This window comes from Myotis daubentonii, chromosome 3, assembly GCF_963259705.1.
Source record: "Myotis daubentonii chromosome 3, mMyoDau2.1, whole genome shotgun sequence".
NCBI classification, from domain to species: Eukaryota; Metazoa; Chordata; class Mammalia; order Chiroptera; family Vespertilionidae; genus Myotis; species Myotis daubentonii.
The window spans coordinates 9,477,114-9,493,090 of NC_081842.1; the positions used below are offsets into that span (position 1 = coordinate 9,477,114).

The window sequence follows — 15,977 nt, forward strand, 5'->3', positions numbered from 1 at the left end:
ATGTGCTGCCTAGATGCCTAGTAGTCAGAACCTAGCTCTCTGGCATGTGGTAGAGTTCATTATTGCTGCCTTTCCTTCCACCACTGCCCCCCCCCCCCCCCCCCCGTCTCCTTCAACCCCTAGCCCACCCACCATGCAGTAAATGTTCTATAATGAGGAAAGGTTTTAACTTAATCAGCGTGCTGGTTCAGTTAGCACAAATCCCAAATGGTATGGGAGGCCTTTTAGCAGCTCAGATTAAGAACCTCCAGCCAGTGGAGGGAGTGTGGACAGTAAGGATGAGCTCACTGGCTTTCAGAAGATGTCAGAAAATGCCAGTAAATTCTTCTTCTCTTTCTTCTTCAATTTGAGACTGTTCCGGTTCCCAGTGGCACTTACATCTAGGAATTGAGTGTTTATTTTAAAAATCACTATTTTTCTCTGCAAACTTTGATCAAATAGAGGAGAAAGTGCTTAGAGGGAGGTTGGTAAAAAGATGACAGGAAATCTCATGGTGATGAGGCTTGTCAGCACACTTATATTTTCTTTTTACAAGTTTTATTTCTAGGCACTTGAGCCAGTCTCTGTTTACTCTTCATGCTGGCTGAGTGTGTATACATGTTATTAATAGTAGCAGTGGGAAGAAAAGAATGCTTTCTAGTCTGAAATAGTTCCTAACAGAAACCTTGGAATTGAAAGACATTTGGTCTCTAGGGATGTAGGCCAGTGCCTCTCAAACTTTAATGTGCACAAGAATCCCTGGGATTTTTAAAACAGCAGGTGTGAGGCCTGGGAATCTGTATTCCTGATGAGCTTCCCATGTTTTCCCATGGCCCTGTTTTGAGAGGCTCTTGGTCATTGCACATGATCCTACTTTCAGGAGGCATAATCAGATTGATTCCAGAGGCAGTTGGTAAATATAGGTTGCATTATTAGGAGCATGAAATACAAATGTTGGAGGTGATAGTCCTGCTTCGGTGTGCTTCCTGACTGTGTTAGGTTCCTAGACAGGGAGTCAGAGAGTGGGGATGTTACTGGCATGTGGGGCAGGTTTCCAGTGTCAGTAGACCGGTGCACTAACTCATCTGCTAGGCTGCAGTGCTGAGTACTCCCTTGTGCTGCTCTGTGACTGCTCATGTAGCTCTGGGAAGGTAGGAGGACACTGAGATTTAAAAGAATCTACAAGTTTGCCCAAGTGACTGTCAGGATTCATCTCAGGCTTCTCAGACTGCCAGGCCTAGTCCTGCTTCCCTAGTGAATAACAGCCACAGGACTGAGAAAGGTTAGTCTGACTCATAAAAAGCTGTTTCCAGCAGGAGGATCTGGCAGTGCCCTCGTCCTTCTCCCTCCTAGGTGTTGGGTGCTGTTTGAAAGGCTCAGATTTGGAAGGATTGGAGTGGTTCTGTTTGAAAGGAGCATACTCAGGATTAAGTGTTGCTATGGGGGAGTGGCATCATGGGTTTCCATGAGGGTGAGGGTGGGGTGAGCAAGTAGGGGCTCTGGCTGTGGTAGGTGCTCTGGCAGAGAGGATGGGGCCACCTTGTGGAAGGAGGTGGAAGCAGGAGGCTGGGCACTGGGGGTCCCCATGCATGGACAGTTAGGTTAGATGACTTCGAAAACCCCAGTCCAATTCTTTTGGGAGAATTTTGAGATGCTGTGTATGCCGACTCCCAAAACCAATGAGGTATCCAGTTGTTGATCAAGAAGCTGGGGAGGAGTACACCACTGTTTTTGCCATTTGATGTTTTGGGAACCATGGAACTTTTGTAAACTGAATGGAGATCATCCTAATATTCAGGAAATAAAAGTGAAAGGAATCACTAGCAAAACATTGCTTTATCTAAGTAACCTTCAAGAAGATAGACAAAAAACAAAACACCAGTGTCTCATTAAAGCTGAAAAAAAAAAGCCAGCAAGTGTAGCTTCTGGGAGGACAGTTTAATACGATAAAGGGTTAATCCTTTCAAAGGTTCGGAAATACTTTTAGGGAATTAATGTCCAGGATCTAATGGCATATTGATGACTATGATGCATGTGGTTCTGTAAAAGCTTTTAGACCCTGGCTCTGTTTCAAAGGCACAGATTCAAGATGACTCCTGATCTTTTTCCATGTAGGAAGAATCCTTTGTTCCCCTGGGAACATTTGCACTGTTCACAAAAATATCCACCTGGCCAGTGAGCTCTGCTCATAACCAGGCAAGGCCCTGGCTGGCAGGCCACCTTGCTGTATCCGGGCTGTGTTTGCAGGGGCAAAGGGGCCTCTGGCATGACCTAACCTTGAGGGAGAAGCTGGTCGGCCTGGCACTCCAGAGTTCAAAGACTGGCTCCTTTGCTTGTTCTCTGAAATTTTTGGACAAAGCATTTAGCCTTTCTGGGCCCCAGTTTCCACATCTGGAAAATTGAAATACTAGTCTCTGTCTTGCTGAGTTGGTGTGAGGAGAGTGGCATGCATACGAAGTGTTTTGTTTGTTGGAAGTGCTCAGCAAAGGGAGCTATTGTTAAGGAGTAACCAGAAAGTGTGAAGATATTTCATGGTGTCCAGAATTGATAGCCTGCCTTCTAGAATATTCAATGTCCCATGTTTAAGAATTAGAAATATTATTGAGGCAAAGCTGATACTTTGTTCTGCTTCTGTTACCAGTAAGCAGATCTTTTGATGGGAAATTCATGAGAATTTTTTCATGATTGATACTGAATTTTATCAAATGCCTTTTCTGCATTTATTGAGATGATCATATTTGTTTTTCTTTTTTTGGTCAGTTTATTATTGCATTTCAGGTACACTACAAGTTACACGGTGCCCAAATGATAAAATCTTGAGCATTTCCTGTAATCTTGGATCTTCTTGCAAAAACCCTTTGCCTTAGACTTCTGCAATATAAATGCCCAAAGGTACATGCAGTCCTTCTGAATTTGTCAGTACTGTGAGAAAGTTGCTGTTTTCCTGCCATGAGCAGATTACTGAAAAGTTGGTGACTTTGGTCTTTTTCATTCCTTTTAATTGCCAGTTTTCTTAAAAAAAATAAGCTTTTTATTTTAGAACAGGTTTATATTTACAGGGTTATTATAAAGATAGCACAGAGGAAAAAAAAAAGATAGCACAGAGAATCCCTATACACCCCACACCAGTTTAACATTTTACACAGTATGGGACATTTGTCATAATTGGTGCATAAATGTTGATACATTATTATTAACTAAAGTTCAACCTTTAGATTTCTTTAATATTTTCCTACTGTCCTTTTGGTGTCCCAGAATCCCATCCAGGACACCACATGACATTTAGTTGTCATGTCTTTTTAGGCTCTTTTTGGCTTTGATAGTTTGAGACAATGTTTTTGATGACGGTGACAGTTTTGAGGACAACTTGCCAGGTATTTTGTAGAGTGTCCCTCCATTGAAATTTATCTGATTTTTTTCTCATGGTTAGACTGAATTGTAGGTTTTGGGAGGAAGACTACAGAGGTAAAGTGCCATTTTCATCACATAATCAAGAGTATATTTTATCAATATGACTGGTCATGGTGGGTGTTGGCTATGCTCCTAACAGGTGTGTTTGTCAGGTTTCTCCACTCCACATTATGCTTCCCTCACACACTGCCTCTGTGGAAGGAGGTCAGGTGCGTAGTGCACATTTAAGGAGTGTGGTAAGCTCCTCCCCCATACCCCGGGCTGAAGCCACCACAGGGAGTGCTGGAACTATCTGCAGAGGATTTCTCTCTCTCTCCCATTTATTTTTTTCAGTCATTTGTTCATATAAGTATGGAACCATGGATGTTATTTTGTACTTTGGTTCATAGTTCTATGCTAATTTATTTTGTTGCTTCAGTTATTCCAGATAGGGCCAATGGGAATTCTTTCAGTTGGCTCTTATGTCCCTTTGATATGCTTCTGTCATTGTATATGTGTGTATGTTTTACATTGTTTTTTAAGCACCTCTTTCCTTTTTGGTACTACAGGAGGCTCCAGGTTTATTCTCTGTAGATCCTTCCCTGTCCTAGAATCAGGAGCATGGTTCCTTTTATTGGAAAATGATATAAAAAACCAAGACCTGGGTGATGGTGTGAATATTACTCCTGGGATGTTGTTATTTCTAGGTGCTCTTAGCTGACAGAGCAGGGGATATACGTGTGTATATGTTAACTGTGCATACACATCTATAAATGCTTCTATAGGTAGACATATACAAGCTAAACAGTTCATGCTGACATTTCCAGCTCTAATCCAACATCACATGGATTATCCCAGCCTCCTCCTTTTGCTTATGTGTAACTCCAACAGTGAGACACCTGGCTCCCACCATCTTCTATCCACTTACTTGTTCAATTCCAGTATCCATGCACAGCAGTGTCGGAGTTGTTAACACACACCTCTGGAAAACAACTTTGTCAATAGAGCACAGCGCTTAAGTTCAGTTCCTTTTGCTATTACTCTTACAGACTTCACTCATTTCCAAAGTGGCTCAGGTCAGCACCTTATCTTCCACCCCTCAGGGAGGTTGTTTTGTATATTTATAACAGTGTTGAATTCCACATTCCATCCTGGAATTCCCCTAACATCCTAAATAACCTTTTAAGAAGTTGGATACACTAAGGTTTACTTTTGTGCTATACAGTATATTGCTTTTGAGAAATGCTTACTATCTTGTAGTCACCATTACAGTAGGATACAGAGTAGTTTCACTGCCCTAATAATCCCTGGGCTCCACCCTTCAGCCCCTTCCCTGAACCCCAAGTATCCACTGACTTATTTGCTACCTACAGTTTTGTCTTTTCCAGAATGTCATACAGCTGGAGTCAGTCATACAATATGTAGCTTTTACAGATTGGCTTCTTTTACTTAGCAATGTATATTTAAGATCCATCTCTATATTTTTCTTTTTTGGTATGTGTGGCTTGATAGCTGATTTCTTTTTATTGCTGAGTAATATTTCATTTTGCAAATGTACCACAGTTGTTTATCCATTCACATGTCGAATGATGTCTTGGTTGCTTCCAGTTTTTGGAAGCTATGAATAAAGTTGCTATAAACATTTGTGTGTGGGGTTTTGTTTGGATATTAAGTTTTCAACTCATTTTGGCAAATACCAGGGAGTACAATTGCTGGATTATGTGGTAAAACTGTGTTTAGTTTTGTAAGAAACTTCCAAAGTGGCTACACCATTTTTTATTCCCACTAGAAATGAATGAGAGTGAGTTCCTCCTGCTCCGAGTCCTTGCCAGCATTGAGTATTGTCATTTAAAAAATTTCTAACAATTCTAATAGGTGTGTAATTGTATCTCATTTTAATTTTCAATTCCCTAACTTCTCAATTTTTTTTTCATTTGCTGAGTCAGCTTTGAAAACTGACTCTCTTGTATCTCTTTCAAGTAAACTTTCCTTTTCAAATGATTTGCTCTGAGTCTTCCCTTGACAGTATAAGCACTGGTTTGTGGTCAGCATCTTATTAACTTGAGCTGTTTTCCAGATCTACATTTTGATACTAATTGTTATGACACTTTTTTTTTTTATGCACAAGGACATGGAGAGAGAGAGAGAGAGAGAGAGAGAGAGAGAGAGAGAGAGAGACATTGATGGAGAGAGGGAGAGAAAAATATTAATCGGTTGCCTTCTGTAGACTCCCTGACTGGAGATCGATCAAACCCTCAACCTTTTGGTGCACGGGAAGGTCAAGGGAAGGCAGGGATGCTCAGCCAAATGAGCCACTCTGGCCTAGTAATGACCCATTTTTAGTGCAGGTTGCTTTGATATAATTTACATGGAAATCTCCCAGCACCACATGGGTGTTTTGGGATAAATACATTAATTATCTAGACCAGGGGTGGGCAAACTTTTTGACTCGAGGGCCACAATGGGTTCTTAAACTGGACCGGAGGGCTGGAACAAAAGCATGGATGGAGTGTTTGTGTGAACTAATATAAATTCAAAGTAAACATCATTACATAAAAGGGTACGGTCTTTTTTTTTTTTAGTTTTATTCATTTCAAATGGGCCGGATCCGGCCTGTGGGCCGTAGTTTGCCCACGGCTGATCTAGACTTTAGGAGTTATTCCAATCCTATCTAATAAAAGAGAAACATGGTAATTGGCGTACGACCGCTACCCTTCCCATTGGCTAATCAGGGCGATATGCAAATTAACTGCCAGCCAAGATGGCGGCCGGCAGCCAGGCAGCTTAAATTGAACATGAGGCTTGCTTGCTTCAGTGACGGAGGACTGCAACGTTCCCCGCCTGCCTTGCCGGCCTCTGAGCTTGCAGTTTAAAAAACATTGTAACAAATATAGGAGCTAAACAAAACCCCAGAAACCAGCTTTCAGAGAGCTGGGATCTCAGAGCTGGAGTTGATACAGAGTTTCGATTATAGAACCGAAACAAACCAGATACCTGTTTTCAGCAGCTGAGGCCTCAGAGCTGGAGCCAAGCCTCAGAGCTAAAGATGGCCCAGAATAAAAAAGAAAAAAAAAAAAAAGGAGCAGTTGGGAGCTTCAGTCCCAGCCTGAAAACAGCCCTCAGCCCCTCACCCAGACTGGCCAGGCACCCCAGTGGGGACCCCCACCCTGAAGGGTGTGTGACCAGCTGCAAACAGCCATTATCCCCTCATCCAGGCTGGCCAGGCACCCCAGTGGGGACCCCCACCCTGATCCAGGACACCCTTCAGGGCAAACCAGCTGGCCCCCACCCATGCACCAGGCCTCTATTCTATATAGTAAAAGGGTAATATGCCTCCCAGCACCGGGATCAGCGGAGCTGAGAGGCCTCCCGGCACTGGGATCAGCGTGACGGGGCAGCGCCCAAACCCGCTGATTGCCCTGCGGCTCTGTGTGTGACAGGGGGTGGGGCCACAACCTCCCTATCCGCCCTGCTCTGTTCGTGACAGGGGAAGGCGCCCCCTGATCGGCCCTGCTCTGTGCCTGATAGGGGGGAGCTCGCCAACCCCCTGATTACCCTGCGGCTCTGTGTGTGACAGGGTGCGGCGCCCCAACTGTCCCCCCCCCCCCCACACGGGCCCTACTCTGTGTGTGACGGGGTAGAGCCATAACCTCCCCATTGGCCCTGCCCTGAGTGTGAGAGTGGCGGTGCTCCAACCCCCTGATTGGCCCTGTTCTGTGGGTGATAGAGGGCGGCGCCCCAACCCCTCCCCCCCCGCCCCCCACGGGCCCTGCTCTGTGTGTGACAGGGTAGAGCCATAACCTCCCCATCGGCCCTGCCCTGAGTGTGACAGTGGCGGCGCCCCAACCCCCTGATCGGCCCTGCTCTGTGGGTGATAGAGGGCGGTGCCCCAACCCCCTGATCCGCCCTGCTCTGTGTGTGACAGGGGGTGGTGCGCCAACTCCCCTATCGGCCCTACTCTGTGAGTGACGGGGGGGGGGGAGCTCCTCAACCCCCTGATAGGCCCTGCTCTGTGCATGACAGGGGGGAGCTCCCCAACCCCCTGATGGGCCCTGCTCTGTGCGTGACAGGGGGGAGCTCCCCAACCCCCCGATGGGCCCTGCTCTATGCGTGACAGGGGGGAGCTCCCTAACCCCCTGATGGGCCCTGCTCTGTGCGTGACAGGGGGGAGCTCCCCAACCCCCTGATGGGCCCTGCTCTGTGCGTGACAGGGGGTGGCGCTGCAACCTCTCCATCGACCCTGCCTTGAGTGTGATGGGGCAGTGCCCCAATCCCCCAATCGGCCCTACCCTGAGCATGACTGAGGGTGGCATCGCAACCTCCCAATCCGCCCTGCTCTGTGCATGACAGGGGGCGGCGCCCCAACTCCCCAATCGGCCCTGCTTTGAGCCCGACCAGGGGCTGCACCTAGGGATTGGGCCTGCCCTCTGCCACCCAGGAGCAGGCCTAAGCCAGCAGTTCGTTATCTCCCGAGGGGTCCCAGACTGCGAGAGGGCACAGGCCGGGCTGAGGTACCCCCTATCCCCCCCGAGTGCACAAATTTTTGTGCACCGGGCCTCTAGTAGTAATATAATTCCAGATTTCAACATGCCCTCATTGCTCTGAGATTGTCCTTGGCAACTCCTTATGTGATGGTTGGAATGACAGCAATCCCTTCAGTGTGGCTGATTGCACCTCCCCTCTCTTATTTCTTCTGGGGTCTCACCCACTCTTTGTTTTGGTGACTTCAATCTTGGACCTTTCCCATCAGTCTTAGACTAATTTGTCTTGTTGCCTATTTGACATCTCCATTTGCCATACTAACAAGCATAATCAGATATAACAGGTCCAAAACTGAACTTGTGAGCTTCCCAGCACTGTTTCATTGGAACATTTGCTGCTATTTGGACTTTATTTTAGGACTCAATATGTTAAATATATATAATAATTATTTAAAAATAATTTAAGCAGAGTTAGAAATTATTTTTTTAAATACATTAGCAGTAAAAGCATGCGGAAATACAATGATTACAAAATTTATTACTGCATGTAAATCTTAAAAAGATATATGCACTTAGTTTTGTGTTTTGTGTTTGTTTGTTTTTTATCCTCACCTGAGGATATTTTTTCCATTGATTTTTTTTTTTTAGAGAGAGTGGAAGGGAGTAGGAGGTGGGGATGGGGAGAGAGAGAGAGAGAGAAAGAGAGGAGGGAGAGAGAGAGAGAGAGAGAGAAAGTGAAAGTGAGAGAGACACATCAACTGGTTGCCTCCCACATGTACCTGGACCAGGGCCAGGGATGGAGCCTGAAACCGTATAGCCTTGTGCCTTTGGGAATCAAACCTGTGACCCTTTGGTCTGAGAGCTGACGCTCTAACCACTGAGAAAAACCGGCCAAGGCTATATGCCAGTTTTAATGAATTTCTCTAGCACCATTCTACTTGTAGGGTACAGTGATTTTACAGAAGTTTATCTCTGCACCTCCTGGGGCACAACAGACCAGCCAGCAGGTGAGGCTTTGCACTTCCGAGCCATTAGTTGTTAGGCTGAGTGACTTGATTGCAGGTTCTAAGAAGATTTGGACCTTAAGTTCAGCTTGAGCTTCTGTTTTAGATTAAACTATAATAATGATTCTGTCTTATGCTGAGCTTCCCACAGCCTGGCTTGGGACCCAGTCAGCTGCTGCCCCAGTGCTGCCCCAGACATTTAAAGGCACCTGCTTTCCGGTCAGAACTCTGTATTGCAGGTCCTCTGCTTTCTCTTGCTTCAAGTCATAGAACAGCTACTTGGCAAATAACTTTTTTCTTCTTGTGGAAAGCGGTGTTAGAGGCTAAAATCTTGACTTCAGGCTATTTGTGAGTGTGGTGGCCACTTTTAGTGAGAACTGGAGACAGACCTTTTATGGCCCTGAGTTCACAGGGAATTCCTTTTAATTCAATTAGATTGTTATTAGCTTCATTAAATATTCTTATTCTAATATAAAAAAACACCTGAATTTGTTCTTTTCTACAATATATTTACTTATAGTTATTGAACCTTTGGCCAGAAATTAATTCTGTGCCCTCCCTTTTTATAATCCTCATATGTTTCATTAACTGTCATTTAGTTACTTTGCTGGTAAATGTTGAGTAGGCAGTTTACAAAAGGAACACAAGTACAGACAAATGTGAGAAGATGCCAAACTGAGTGTTAATGAATAATGTATTCCTGTCATTCTTGGACCCATCTTGTTGGCATATTTTGAGAAGGTTTATAATAAGGAGTTTGGCAAGGAATCACAGAAATCTAACTCTCACATCGTCATTTTGTTACTGGAGAGAGATGAGTTTCTGGAGGGCTCTTAGTCCTGGTGTACCAGAAACTTTAGAAATATTCAGGCATTTTGGTTAAAAATTCTGTTCTTTAGAATTTATCTTCAGGAAATAATTAGATAACCACTAATTTTATGTACAGAAAATGTTCATTACATCATGAGTTCAAATCATTAATAATTGGAGGCAGCCCAAACGCCCAGTAGTAAAGGATTCAGTAAATTAGTTATTGTACTTTCACAGCACAATCGATTATTAGGTGGCTATTAGTATTTACAGGGATGATTCATGAGGTGAAGAAATCTGCCAGCATATGAGGCCAAAGTACACATAAAAACAATCTATATGAAATAAAATATAGCTGTGTGTGTGTGTGTGTGTGTGTGTACATGGGTGTATGTAGGTGAGTATGTTTTTGTGTATTTTAAAGGTCTCAAGGAGGTACAACCAAAGGTCTATGGCATCTGCTTCTGCGAGCTGGTATCTGCTAGTATTTTTTTTATACATACTGATGAGTTTCCTAAACTTTCTTAAATGAACATACATCACTTTTATACTCATAAGAGAAATAACATTTTCTTTTAATTAGAGAAGAATTATGTGAAAAGTAATCTGATCTTTGATATATAGAAGCATTTTTCTAACCATAAAAACAATGCAAGCAATTTTAAACAATGCAAGGTTAAGTTTGATTTCCAGAGAAAATTTCTTTGAATATCAATAAACATTAGTAAAAGGCTAAGGACAAGCTGTTATGGACATTTTCTACAAATATACAGATTTGGATATAGTATATTGTTTTGAAAGCACATGTGATCTATCTCATTTTGTTTTAAAAATATCTAAATTTTATAATGAGGAACTACTAGAAGAAAATATACTCTACTGCTGTCAGTGCTTCTGTCTGGACATTGGAGGTGCTTTTAAATATATTTCTTGCTCTTTCTGCACTTTCCAAACTTTAGACACCAAGAACTGCAGGACACACACTCATAAAGAACAGGGACTGAGCACTTTGCCTGCTGCCCCTGCCAGGGCCTGGCACTGGTTGACAACCTACTCTTGGGGAGGTCCCAGGAAGGCGTGTGCAGAGCTAATTCTCTATCACTGATTGAAAAAACTCTTATTCAGGGGGTTGTCTAAAAAGTCTAGTAGATATATTTTAGGCAGCTTCAATCCCCTGGTGAGAGGCCAAACAGATTTCCCTTGTCTGATTCTGCCAACGAGAGTGACCCACTCAGAAAACTAAGATTGTAAAAATAATAAGGTTTAACATTTTAATTTAATAAGTCTATGTGTGTGATTGATACAAAAATTATTTTATAAGCTATTGGAAGTTGATAGTGTATTAAGTTCAATATTATTCAAAAGGATTGAAACATGGGTGTGCATATCTGTATTCACACACGTGGAGTACGATATATCTTCAATAGTAAATGAAACAAACAATGCTCCCTCCTGGGTTGTGGCAGCTACTGTAAGCATAACCCCGAGCTTCTGCGCAAAGGAAAGTTGCACTAGGGAGTGTGGAAAGATGAAAAGCCTGCTGTCCCAGGGCAGAGAGCACAGGCACGCCACGTAGGACAAAGCCAGGCCTAGGTCAGGCGAGGGGCTCTCAGCGTCTGCATTCATTGGCCTTGTTGACCACATTACCACTACACATATTGGCCTTATCTAAGACAGTATTTTTTGAGGTGGAGGAGTAAAGAAGTTCAACTGCCTGGCTACCTCGTTTCTTTTCTGCTGAGACCATCACTAAGAGTATAATTACTTCAGAACAGTAGATTGCATTGGTGGGGTCTGTGGTAGGAATGAAGTTGAATCAGCTTTGCCTATTCTCCCCCTGCAGAGGCTCTTTTAAACTCTAATTACCCCAGACTTCTGTTGGCACTGCAGAACTCTGAATCCACTCTGCTGCAGGAAGTGAGTTAATGAGACACTTGGTCTCTCAAATCTGGAGAAATTTGGAGTCAAGGCTGTCTTCCTCGTGAAGTCAGATCTTTGCTATGGCCTGTTTAGTTTTAGGTAAAAACAGTGATATTTGCTCTTCCCTTATTGAGATCTGTCAAGAATCAGTTGGGCCATATTTGTATGTAAGTTTTTAATGGTACATGGGACTTGTTTGAATCAGGAATGGTAAGACCAGCAGACAAGGAAAGGACTGTCATGAAGAAAGAAGTTGAGCCTCACGGGTCCCTAAAAATAGAAGGCATGCTATGTCATGCACAACTGCACAGGGAAGCACCAGTGTTGTTTAGGAGGCAGATGAGGCTAGGTATGAGATTGATTGTGGTTTCCATGGGAAGGAAAGGGTGAGACAAGGTCAGCAGGCTAAGGATGGACTGATTTGGATCATCTAGCAGGTTCTGGAACAGAGGGGCTGTCCCTGATCATCTGGTACGTGGCCCTGAGTGAGTAGGGGGTGTGGTTGGCATAGTATGAGGACCCATAGCAGAGGGGTTGGGTGTGAGCTCTGATTGGTGGTTTGCATGTGAAAGGTACTCTGGTGCATTGTTTATCCTATCTCTAGGAATAGGCTAACACTAGGAGGGCAGACTTCCAGGATCAGCAAGGCCCAAATGTCAAAGCATAACCATAACACAGAAAATGTAAAACATGGTTAACCAAGTGTGGACTATTTTTAGACTCTCCATTCTGTTCCTTTGACCAGTTTATTTATTTTTATGACTAGCTTTATCTTGAAATAAGACAGTATAAGTTCTTTTACTTTGTTCTCTATTTGAAAGTTGTTTTGGCTGTTTTATTCTCTTTATATTTCCATGTAGATTTTAGAATCAGCTTAGCCTGCTCTGATTTTGATGGATATTGCGTTGAATTGATAGATGAATTTGGTGTGGTTGGCATCTTGTGTAATGGAAGTGCTGAGAGGGGACATCCTGGCTTTGTTCCTGATCTTGGGGGGTAAGCACTCGGTCTCTCACCCTTATGTGAAAGTGCTCTTATATTCCAAGTTTGCTGAGAATTTTTTCATGATTGATATTGAATTTTGTCAAATGCCTTTTCTGCATCTATTGAGATGATCATATAGTTTTTCTTTTCTTTTTTTTGTTTTTCTTTTTTAGTCAGTTTATATGGTCCATCCGCATAAAAACCAATTACATTGATTTGAAAACACACACACCATGAAACCAATTGCATCTCTAGTTGAAATCCACTTTGTCATGCTTTTTTATATTGTAGGATTTCATATACTAAGATTTAATAATTTTAACATCTATATGAAGAATATTGATGTGTTAACTTGTGTCTTTTTGTGGTTTTGGTATCAGGTTAATGCTGCATCATAGAATGAGTTAGGAAGTGTTCTTTTATATTCAGTTTTCAGAATGAGTTAGTAAGGAATCGGTATTATTTTTTCCTTGAATATTTGGTAAAATTCACCATTGAATCAATGTGGTTGGCTCTTTTTTTTTTTGTGGGAAGGTTTTTTAGCTTGAATTCAATTTCTTGAATACATATAGATTTATCTAATTCTTCTTGAGTGAGTTTTTATAGCTTGATTCTTCTAATTTTTTCATCTAAGTTATTAAATTTATTGGCATGCAATAGTTTCTAATATTCCCTTGTTATATTATATTTTAACTAGAGGCCCGGTGGACGAAATTCGTGCACAGGGTGGGGGGGTCCCTCAGCCCGACCTGCACCCTCTTCAATCCGGGAGCCCTGAGGGGATGTCCTACTGATGGCTTGGGCCCGCTCCCCGTGGTTCTCTGCTCTCTGCGGGGCCTGCCTGCTCCACACCACAGCAGTGGGTAAGCAGGCCCTGCTGGGTGCTGCCTGTGGGCCACGCTTGCCTACTCGCGGTCACCGCGGTGACGGCCGAGCAGACCCTGCTGAGTGCTGCCTGTGGGCTGTGCTTGGCTGCTCCTGGGCCGCGCTTGGCTGATCCCAGGTCAACCGCAGCGATGGCCAAGCAGGCCCTGCTGGCCCCAGACACTCCAGAGGCGGCAGAGCAGCGAGGCTTGATCCGCTAACGCAGTGGGCGGATCCCGCCTCTCCACTTGGTCCCCGTGACCCCTGCCTGGGCCGACAGGCCCAAACATTCCAGCGGCGGGGCTGAAGGGACTAGGTGCTGCCGTGTTGTGGCTATGGGCGCCACCATCTTTGTGATGGAGTGGTGGTTAATTTGCATATTACTCATTTATTAGATAGGATACTTATTTGTTATTGAAGTAAAATTTACATAAGATGCAATTAATCATTTTAACATGTACAATTCAGTGGCATTCAGTGCATTCAGTATTGTGTAACCACCACCCAGTTTCAGAATTTTTTAACTTGTCCATCACATCAAAGAATCCAGTATGTAGTCACTTCCTATTTCTCCCTTTCCCCATCCCCTGGACACCACTAATCTACTTTTTATCTGTGTGGATTTATGTATTTTTGAATGTTTCATATAAATGGAATCATATAGTATGGTGACCTTTTGTGTTTGGCTTCTTTCACTTATATCATGTTTTTAAGGTTTATCTGAGTTGTAGTGTGTATCAGTACTTTATTCATTTTTATGGCTGCAGAATGTTCTATTTTATGGATATATCACAATTTATTTATTCATTTATCCGTTGATGGACATTTGGGTTGTTTCCACATTTTGGCTATTGTGAATAGTGTTGCTGTGAACAAGTATCTGTTTGATTCACTGCCTTCATTTATTTTGGATATATACCTGGACATTGTTAGGCAGTTTCTAGTTTAGTACACCAGTTTTGTCTGGTGCTAATGTGGCCCTTCTGCTGAGGTGACATTCTTCCAAGAGCTCAGCCCTGTGGTCCCTGTGCCATAAGGTTCCCTGGTCTGGTTGTTGGGAGTGAACATATTTCTAGAGCTGTGGGAGCTACAATGCCTGTTGCCCTGCTTTTTTTCTGTTGGCTCTTTCTGGTTGCAGGTAGCTTGCTCACTCACATGTGCTAATTGGTGTCCAGGTGAAGACTGAAGTGAACCACCTCCCCCCACCTCCCTCCAGGTCTCCCCACACTTCTCTGTGTGGCCCTCTCCTTTCTGGTACTCTGCCCTGCTCATTTTAGCCTCCATTGCCTCCCTGAATCACAACTTTGTTTCTTCCTCTCAGGACTTCCTTTGCTTTACCTGCCCCACCACCCCACCCCCTTTCCGCACTGTGGCCTGGAAACTCTCACCACACTTCAGACTGGGCAATCAGGATGCATCACTTTGTTCTTTCCCTCAGGGATCATTTTCCTATGATGCCTGTTGACCTGTGTCTGAACACCTGTCTCAGGTCTTTTATCTGTTTTTGTTGTTGTGGTTCTTTTTTCTCAAAATTTTGAGGTGGGATAGTCGATTCCTCTTCTTCTGTCATTGATAGAAGTGGATATCCTCCTTTGGCAGTTTCTGACACCCCCATCCTCTTCAGTCCTCACTGGACTGAGGTCTTTGGGCTGCCTAAAGAAGGCTCTGGTGTTGTTGTTTACCTGCCATTGAAGTTTGCACAGGTAGGCCTCCTTCGTCTGGTTAGGGTTTAGGGAAATATGGGTCTCTGAGCATTCATTTATCGGTATCTTTTAAGTTCCAGACTCAGCTTAGACTCTGCTTTTTATAGAATTCTTTCTCTGGAAAACTACCTTGACTTTCCAAATAACTGGTTTATGATTATGTTTTAAAAATAAATAACTTTGGTTTGATGAAGTTTTATGTCTAAGGTGACAGAGCATTCTTTGTATTATTTTCTACATGTGATTTACAATTATAATAATTTTTTAACCTGTTTACAGGGTTATCTACAAGAGAGACGGTCTTCACATGGTTCCATGTAAGTAGTGCTTCTTACAATGCCTTTATAGAGATTATGTCTTTAAATTGAGTGATTCTTTCTACGTCAGTTGATTTTTAAAATCTTGCTTGCATATGAAGCCATGTGTCTTGCTGCCCTTCATTGTGGCCTGGTTTTATGTCACATGAGGGACCTGTTACAGGTCAGGGTGCAACAGCAGAGCCAGTGATATGCACAATTTCCCTTCTAGCTTTTGCAGAACCAATGTTGAAAAGAAACAGTTTTTTCTTTTTCTATTAACCTTTCTTCTCCAAAGTTAACCTGCTCAAACTGTCCAGCACTGGACCTCAGGGCGAGTTGTTAGTGTGCCCTGCCCAGACACATGCCTTTGCCCCATGTTCCAGCGGTGCCCATCAGCCAGGCAGTGATGAGTTTGTGCTGTGGCCATGATGGCATGTCTAGGTCTTGTGGATACCCTCTTTGTGGCTGTGACTCCAGTTTGCAAAACTACCTTGAAATTATTCCTTTTCAATTTATCCTTAAGAGGTCTGTTTTTCTATTATT

General features: G+C 43.4%; 1 protein-coding gene across 14 annotated transcripts in view; it reads left to right on the forward strand.

Moving 5' to 3' along the window:
• Window positions 1–15,977, forward strand: part of PCBP3 (poly(rC) binding protein 3) — a 214,799-nt gene that overhangs the window by 40,622 nt on the left and 158,200 nt on the right. For 13 of the 14 annotated variants that reach the window (XM_059686708.1, XM_059686707.1, XM_059686709.1 and 10 more), the window contains exon 2: window positions 15,415–15,452. The exons of the other annotated variant lie outside the window; for it this stretch is intronic. The gene's annotated coding sequence lies outside the window, so the exon portion shown is untranslated. The remainder of the gene's footprint in view (window positions 1–15,414; window positions 15,453–15,977) is intronic. 14 annotated transcript variants of the gene reach the window in all.